Genomic DNA, 8111 nt, shown 5'->3' with positions numbered 1-8111 from the left:
TTGACCTTATGTTGGTATTGAGTGTAAGATGTTGGTCTATGCCTAGCTTCTGCCATGCTCTTTTCCAGTTTTCCCAGAAGTTTTTGTCAAATAGTGAGTTCTTATCCCAGAAGCTCAAGTCTTTGGGTTAGCTTACTTGAATATTAATGAAAAGTATATATTTGAGTCAAGAGAGTCAAAAAATGTTATCAGTAGGACAACTAAAATATAAAAGGTCTTATTTTAAATATATCCATAACTTAAACATAAAACAAAATAAAGCTCATAGAGATTTATGTCTGAGGCTAGTAAATGATTGTCAAAGTAATTTTAAGAACTTGTAAGAGAAGCTGCTAATAGGTACTGCTATGTCTCTACTTTGCAGTTTCCTCTGTGTACAGTTACATTTTTTCCACTATATATACATATATTTTTTAAATTTAATTTTAAACCCAATTCTTGCTATGTTCAGACTTTTATCTAAGACAGACTTGCACAACCTGTGGACTGCAGGCTGCTTACAACCCATGAGCCACTTGTGGCATGCCAAAGGATTTCCTCTACGTACAAAGGATATTTTTGTCTACATTTTTCTCCAGCCTTTTGAAATCTTGTGGTGTTCTACAAGTGGTCCAAGGGCTGTAAGCACCCATGGGCTGCAGGTTGTACAGGCCTGATCTAAGATGCTACTAAGATCCTGATTAGGGATGATCTTTGGGAGTTAGCATATTCCTATCTAGTAGTAACACACTGGTACTGATAAATTCAAGAACACATAAATTAGTGTTATGAGTTTAAGGACTCAAATTTTGGAGTGTTTAAGAGAAATTATAGGAAAGATTCCATACTCTTTGTCCTTCCTTTCTCTGACTGGACTTAAGTCAAGGAGACTAGGTTCATCATCTAGTTTGCACTCAAGCCCTGCCTGGCTTACAGTTCATACAGAGAACCTATTTCTTAGATTAAGAAACTTCATTATGAGATGAGATACAATGGTTTAGAAAGTTTCCTTAGCTTCTCCTGGGTTTGAAGTCCACAACTTTGTAGGGGAGAGAGGGCCACTGGAGACAGGCGAATTGGCCTTGGATATGAGATCTGATAATATAATCCTATTTCAATTCTTGCTGTGCATTCATCTATACACTGTTTAATTATTCTGAATCTGTATGATTTTTGTTTTTCTGGAAGAATATTCTGGCTTCATTTATGATACACTGCCTTTTTCTGATGATGTCTTCCATCTGCCCTGATGCTGCATGCCACTTCCTTGAAAACCTGAAAATACTGGACTACAGGTTGGGAACTTTTTGACATATTGCTGTTGTCATACTGTGTCATCATGCTTCCCCTTCCCTCCCCCCACAGTGCCAGGGATGAGAGGAAGGAGTGTCAGAAGCCGTGTGGAGCCGATGGACTGGCACTTCTTAAAAACAGGGCATTATGCCAACCAATTGAATCAGCAACTTAAAATCCATCAAAATTTCCCTAGTGCATCCTCTGTCCATGTCTCTCAATACACAAGTTGTATGATTTAAATCACCTCTTTTGACAGCTCTTCTCAGATATTCTGATGACTTTCTGAGTTCTCCTGTCCAGCATTAGATCTATAAGCTACATTTGCTTTGTGCCTAAATGCCTTCCTTGTTGATGACTGAAACCTTGAAACTAAATTCCTGAGATCACTACCTGAATAATGGAATAGCGTCCCCCTTGCAAATCCTTCATGAGAACTACTGATCCGGCATGCCAGAAGTCTTTCTGCTCATATATTTCCAGTGCCAAGCAATGCTCCTTTTTTTTTTTTTATAATAGACAGGGTCACTGCTTGAGTAATTCTTAACTACTATCAATTTTGATGCAGTAGGAAGAAAGAAAGCAATGTCACTTCAGGAAGTAGTTTTCTTCCAAGATGCCATTCCTTCTTTGATTTGTTTCTTTGATGTGTTATTGTTTGCATCTCATGTTTTATTTTGACTCTTCTCACTCCCCTGCCCCCCAAGCAAACATGTTTTTGGGTCAAATAGCTGTAGAGTCTAAAAATGTCATGCCTATGCCCTGTTGAGGGAAGAGATGATCTCTCTTTTTTTTTTATTTTTTTTTTAGGCAATTGGGGTTAAGTGACTTGCCCAGGGTCACACAGCTAGTAAGTGTCAAGTGTTCCTCCTGACTCTAGGCCCAGTGCTCTATCCACTGTACCACCTAGCTGCCACCCAAGATGATCTCTTTATACTCGGATATGGAATTTCCCCCCATAACACCAGCAAGGAGATAGGGGTATACTTTCTCACTAGTGGGGCCCTGCTTTGGTCTCTTGGGGACTGTGTTCAGTCCTGGGGAAGTCTGACCACAAAGAAAACAGGCAGAATCATCTTAAATTTTGTGGCTTATTTAATCCATATCACTGAGCCCCAGGGAAGAACTCAGAAATATGAGGATTAGCTCATATCTAGTGTCTCCCCTAAGGCATTGTCTGGATGCTTTCTAGAGGACATTCAATATATAAAGTAGATCAGTTATGGAATGTGTATTTATTTCTTCTACCAAAAAAGAAGACAAATTAAAACAGAAAAAAATTATAAACATGCATTGAAAGAATATATAAAGCATCACTAATAAATGTGAATAATACATTAGTCCTAATATATTCTACTAGGGAGGTTGATACTTAAAACTTGAAAATACGAAACATATTGTGGGGTTGCTGAACTGGTATTTTTGCCTCATTTTGACTTTGCACTGATCAATTAACTCAAAGTCCCTATATCCTAATAAGCCAGGGCATGACTTGGGTGCTTGCTCTTGGCAGTGGTCATATTCTGCTCAGATAAATTGTTTAAGAGGTGACCTCCAGCTGAGCAACTAGCAACCAGACCTAGGAGCTCATGACCTCTCAAACTCACAGGTTTGCTGCCAAGGATAGGAAAATCCACCTCAGAATTACTGCTACTTTTTGGTCACCTGTGCTGAAGAAAAGAAACACCAAGCAGGAAGTGGCAAAGAGCCGAGTTAAAGTTTCAGACTTATCTCAGCAGTATATATTTCTGCTGCATTGTCCAGTCAGTTACCACAGCTGCTAAGGGAAAGGAAGATAATAATGGGAGATCAAAGCATCATGACATAAGAGAGAGAAAAAAGAGAGAGAGAGAGAGAGAGAGAGAGAGAGAGAGAGAGAGAGAGAGACAGAGAGAGACAGAGAGACAGAGACATAAGCAAAGAGACACAAAGACAGACAGAGACACAGAGAGACAAAGAGAGACACAAAGAGACCTAGAGAGACAGAGAGACAGAGACAAAGACATAGCCAGAGAAAATAAGAAAAAGAAAAAGAGAGAGAGAGAGGGAGAGAGAGAGAGAGAGAGAGAGAGAGAGAGAGATCCCAGAAACTGTTTCTTCTAATGTCTTCTGAGTAGGTATTTCTTCCTGACAAGTGGTGAATCCTTTTTGATATACCACAAAACACAAACCTTCTCTCTGTCTCTCTGTCTCTCTCTCTTTCTCTCTCTCTCTCTCTCTCTCTCTCTGTCTCTCTCTCTCTCTCACACACACACACACACACACACACACACACACACACACACACACATATACACATGAGCTGTTATCTAGTGCAACCCCCTTTACATATCATTAACAGCTGAAGGATTTAAGGTGATTTTGCAAAGTCTTTCCCCAAATTCTGAAATTCAGATTCTTTCCATCTCCTTCTAAAACTTACTTCAAAGCACAGAACACATGTTGCCATGTTGCTTTCTGTAAGAAGTTTTCCATGATCTTTCATCTCCAAGAATAAGAATTCTCTTACTCTTGAATTATTTCATTTCTTTACTTGTAAACATATTAGAAACCACACCCTTCCCTTAGTAAAATGTAAGCTCCTAGTAGAATATCAGGATAGATTAAGGTTTTTTCCACAAATCTATAAAATCTAGTATAGTGGTTTACATCTAACAGGTTGTTTCTAAAAATTTGTTGAGTGGAGTGGAATTGAATTGATATTTTATAATAAACTATAATTTTACAAGACAGGATGAATATATCTGCAAATTAATCTACAGTGCGAATATACAATGAAGTGAAGAGTCTACCTCCATATATTGAAAATGTTGGCATCATTGCATTCTGGAGGAATGTGTTTTGATTATATATAGGTATATGTGAACCTACACATTTTAAAAAACATCTATTTCCTATATAAAATATATAAGTGAAAGAGACAATGTGTTCTAGATATTTTCAAAACACAGCAGTTACATGATAAGTTGTATCATAACATTATTTTTGAAAAGAAACTAATTTTATGTTATTTTTTTAATATCACATAGCCTTCTAACTTTGGCTCTTTCCACTTTTTGCTCACTGGCAATTTTCTGAGATTGAGTCAAAATCTGTGAGTTGTTTAATTTACTTCTTACTAATGATTTGGAGCAGTCTTTCTTATGGTTAATCACTTGCAATTCTTAGATGGCTGCTCATATCCTTTGTCTGCTTGTCTATGAGGGAATGGCTCTTGTTCTTCTGTATTTGTGTTAATTTCTCATGGAAGGATACATGCATTGTTAGATTTATAGATGACACATATGTACAAACATCTATATTACATATATGTATATACATATGTATATGTGTATATATGTATATATATATGTATATATATATACATAGAATAAAGATATGTAATACATATGCATATAGATACCTTGATGGTATCTAATAGCCCAAATGCTATATGAATTGTGATCAAATACAACTGCCCTCCATCACATATTAACTGAAGAATACCTATCTATCTATCTATCTACCTATCTATCTAAAGATATACACTATAAAACTCTCAAAAAAGTTTCATTTACCTCTCTCTTCATCAGTTCATGTATGACTCACTAAGTAAGGCGGATTTTGTTTTCTTTTTTAGATAATATTCTCAGACTCCTAGATAAAAGTTCCCAGGGTCATGGTTTTAAACAAGTGTTATTGTGAATGCACAGTGAGACATAAGGATGATGTAATATAATATTTACTGTGCTTGCACTGTGCTAAGTTATGATGATATTAATGAAGTTAACCTGTGAGCTTATTGCTGGCAAATTGCCTTCTTTGTGGGGATTTTGGGAATATGGCAATGTAATGCTGTGTCTGCTTCACCTGGCCCCATTGAGGCTTGGGGGGATTTAGTAGGGTGCATAAGCTGGAATGCTGTTCCTATCTCGACTGACCCCCATTGAGACTTAGGGGCTGTTGTCCCCCTTCTTGCCAGTCCCTGACAGAAGGGTGGTTAGGGGATCCTGTAGGAGCTGGTGGTCCCATTATCAGGAACCCACTGAGGTAGAATAGTAAGAATAAATTGTTACTTAACCCCTCTGAAACTGTCTTCCTGTCTTTCTGGCTGCCCAGATCAAGAGGCTGGAGTCAAAAACCTCTAGTGGTGGCTCCCGTGTTACATGTGGCATAATCAGTAGGGTCTGTGCAGACTGAAGAAGGAAGAAAAGTATGGGGTTTAGCGGGACTGGGATGGGCATCCCAGGATGTTCCTGACTGAGTGTGTTGTTTCTGGTGCTATGAACCCCTGCCCAGGTGTGGGAGGATGTGCCCCCTTTGCCCCAGAGGACTTGAGGAAGTTTTGCTGAAGTTTAGGGGTACCTTTGATAAAAAGGGAGCTAGGAAGGCTGCGGGAGCTGTAGGAATGCTGTGAGAGACCCAGCCTGACTAAGCCCAGGGTGAATGGGAGAGTCAGTGTGCATTGGAGAAGCAGCAGCAGGGACCAAGCAGAGAGGCCCTGGAGCAATGATAGAGGCAGTGAGGGCGAAGCAAGCAGTAACAACCTGAGAGACAACAAGTGAGCAGCCCCAGGAGCAGCAGCCCTAATAGCAGCAGCAGTAGCAGCATCAGGAGCTCTTTCCCCGGTGCCCAGAGATGAGCCCTGTGGAGACAACCTCTCCTTCCCCTCCCTACCCCACCATCACTCCTGAGGAGATGAACTGGAACAGCAGCCTTGGGAGGAAAACATGGCTGTGGAGGTTGGGGAAGTAGAGCAGGCAATTCAATTTCTTGTGTTATAGGCTGGTTAAAGTTAAACACTGTGAGAAAAAATACTGACAAGCAGTTGTCAGTGGAAGCCTGGCTGCTAGAGGCTCAGCTGATTTCTGCTAGGAACAGGAAAAAAAGGGAGACTTGGGAGAATGCCTGAGAATTGTTAGAGACTGAGACCCAAGTTCTTGGGGCTCAGATGTTTATTATTCCCTCAGATCAAGAAGCAGAATTATCTGATGAGCCAGAAGAAGACTTTTTTGTAGCGAAAGAGGAGGGAAAGTTCCTCTTAAGCTTCCCCGAACTAACAGAGAAACCTAGAGAACAGGAAGGGGTTAAAGCAGCCAGAGACAGAGGAGGAGGCCTGGCCAGAGGAGAAGTTTCTTTTGAACTTCTCGAAGCCAAGGCCTTGGTGGGGTTGGAGCAGCCCCTCCCCCTGTGAGGCTGGAGTGGGACAAGCTGCCCAGAGACCTAGCTGGAGCATCCCAAGTCTGCTAGGTGAAGCCCTGGACTGTGCTGGAGGGGTGGAGGCCTTGGAAATGTTCTGTGCCCGGAGCCCAGGCCGGAGAAGCTACTCTCCCCATGAGGCTGGGGGAGGATGAGGTGCCCTGGAGTTGGGGTGGTGCAGACTAGAGAGAGAAGCTGGGGGCAGGGGCTCCCAGAGACCGCTGTGCCTGGACCCCGGCAGGAGCAAGGAGAGCTTGGGATGAAACAATCCCTGCCCCTGCAAGGTGAGACTTGGAGGAGGAAGAGGAACTGCTGTGCTAGGGACCCAGCCCCAGGTCAAGATGTAAACTTTTCAGCATACTTACATGCATGTATGTATATACATAGATGAGATGCCCCATCTTCAATAGTTTAAAGGTACACAAAGTCATTTTGGATAGCCTATACATACATACATACATACATACATACATACATACATACATACATACATACATAAGTATATACACACATACACATATATACACACATGTATTTATACATGTGCAAAAATTCATGTACATGTATATATGTTTGCATATACATGTGGACATATGCAGAAGTAGGAATATCCATATTTTTATTTGTCTTCATATTTGATGTAATTTGATAATTTTTTTTTACAATTTGTAGATATCCTTCTTATGATAGATGGATTGATTTTGTTTGAACAAAACTTTTTTTCAATTTTGTGTCACTTAATAATGAACCATTGCTGTACTATAAGTAATAGTGGCAATAAAGAGTTTAGATAGGATTACAATGGATTATTTCAATTATTTTGTTGGCTAATTCTCTGGGGTTTTATAAACTAACCATCATTTCTGAATGAATCTCTTTTACCTCTAAATTTTCTGTCTTTATATTTTTTCTCTTGTCATTGCTAGACAGCATTTCTAGAGCTATGTCAAATAATGATGAAAAGAGGTTAAATTCTTGCTTTGCTCCTTATATAGGATTTCTGGTTTTCCTCCCATACAAATATTGTTAGTTTTTGGTTTTAGTTATATACATTTTATGATATGCAATTTCCTTAAGTAGATGCTTCTTTGGAAGTGAATATGATTCTAGGTTCTCTGAGTATATGCAAGTAAAGCATAAGCACTGTCAGGTTTTACCATGCTGGAAAGAAAAAAAAGTATGACTCTAGCAATAGACCAAGTCTGTTTTCTTAAGACAAACCCATCGTATGTGGAAAGGCACTTCATCAGTGGATTGGCCAGTTGTTTATTATTATAATTATTGTCATCATCATCATCATCATCTTTATTAAGTATAAAAATTCATGAAATGAAGGAAAAATACAAAATTTTTTTCAGTCTTGTGGTTCTGGCACTAAGCTGTCTATTTTCTTAGTATAGATATTATATATACATATATACATATATGTTATATATATACACATACATGTATATATATATGTATATGTATGAGTGTATGTATATATAAGCTACATGTGGAGTGACATATAATCATGAGACTGGACAACTGGGGACTCGTGTTGTTCTTATTAGCCATAGGAAGCCATGAAACAAGCAAGCAAAAAATACAAAATGATCCTCAGTCCTGTGTGTCTATATTATACTTATGCAGTAATGATGGTCTTGTTATAGGATTGGGGA

General features: G+C 39.2%; 1 pseudogene; it reads right to left on the bottom strand.

The window, feature by feature from the left end:
- Nucleotides 1-941: 941 nt before the first annotated feature.
- LOC110211838 (LYR motif-containing protein 1 pseudogene) lies at nt 942-1307 on the bottom strand (annotated as a pseudogene).
- Nucleotides 1308-8111: the final 6804 nt, after the last annotated feature.

Source organism: Phascolarctos cinereus, unplaced genomic scaffold, assembly GCF_003287225.1.
Source record: "Phascolarctos cinereus isolate Bilbo 61053 unplaced genomic scaffold, phaCin_HiC Scaffold_5;HRSCAF=322, whole genome shotgun sequence".
NCBI lineage: Eukaryota > Metazoa > Chordata > Mammalia > Diprotodontia > Phascolarctidae > Phascolarctos > Phascolarctos cinereus.
Note: the sequence above shows the minus strand (reverse complement) of the source record. Positions and strands in the feature narration are given on the sequence as shown.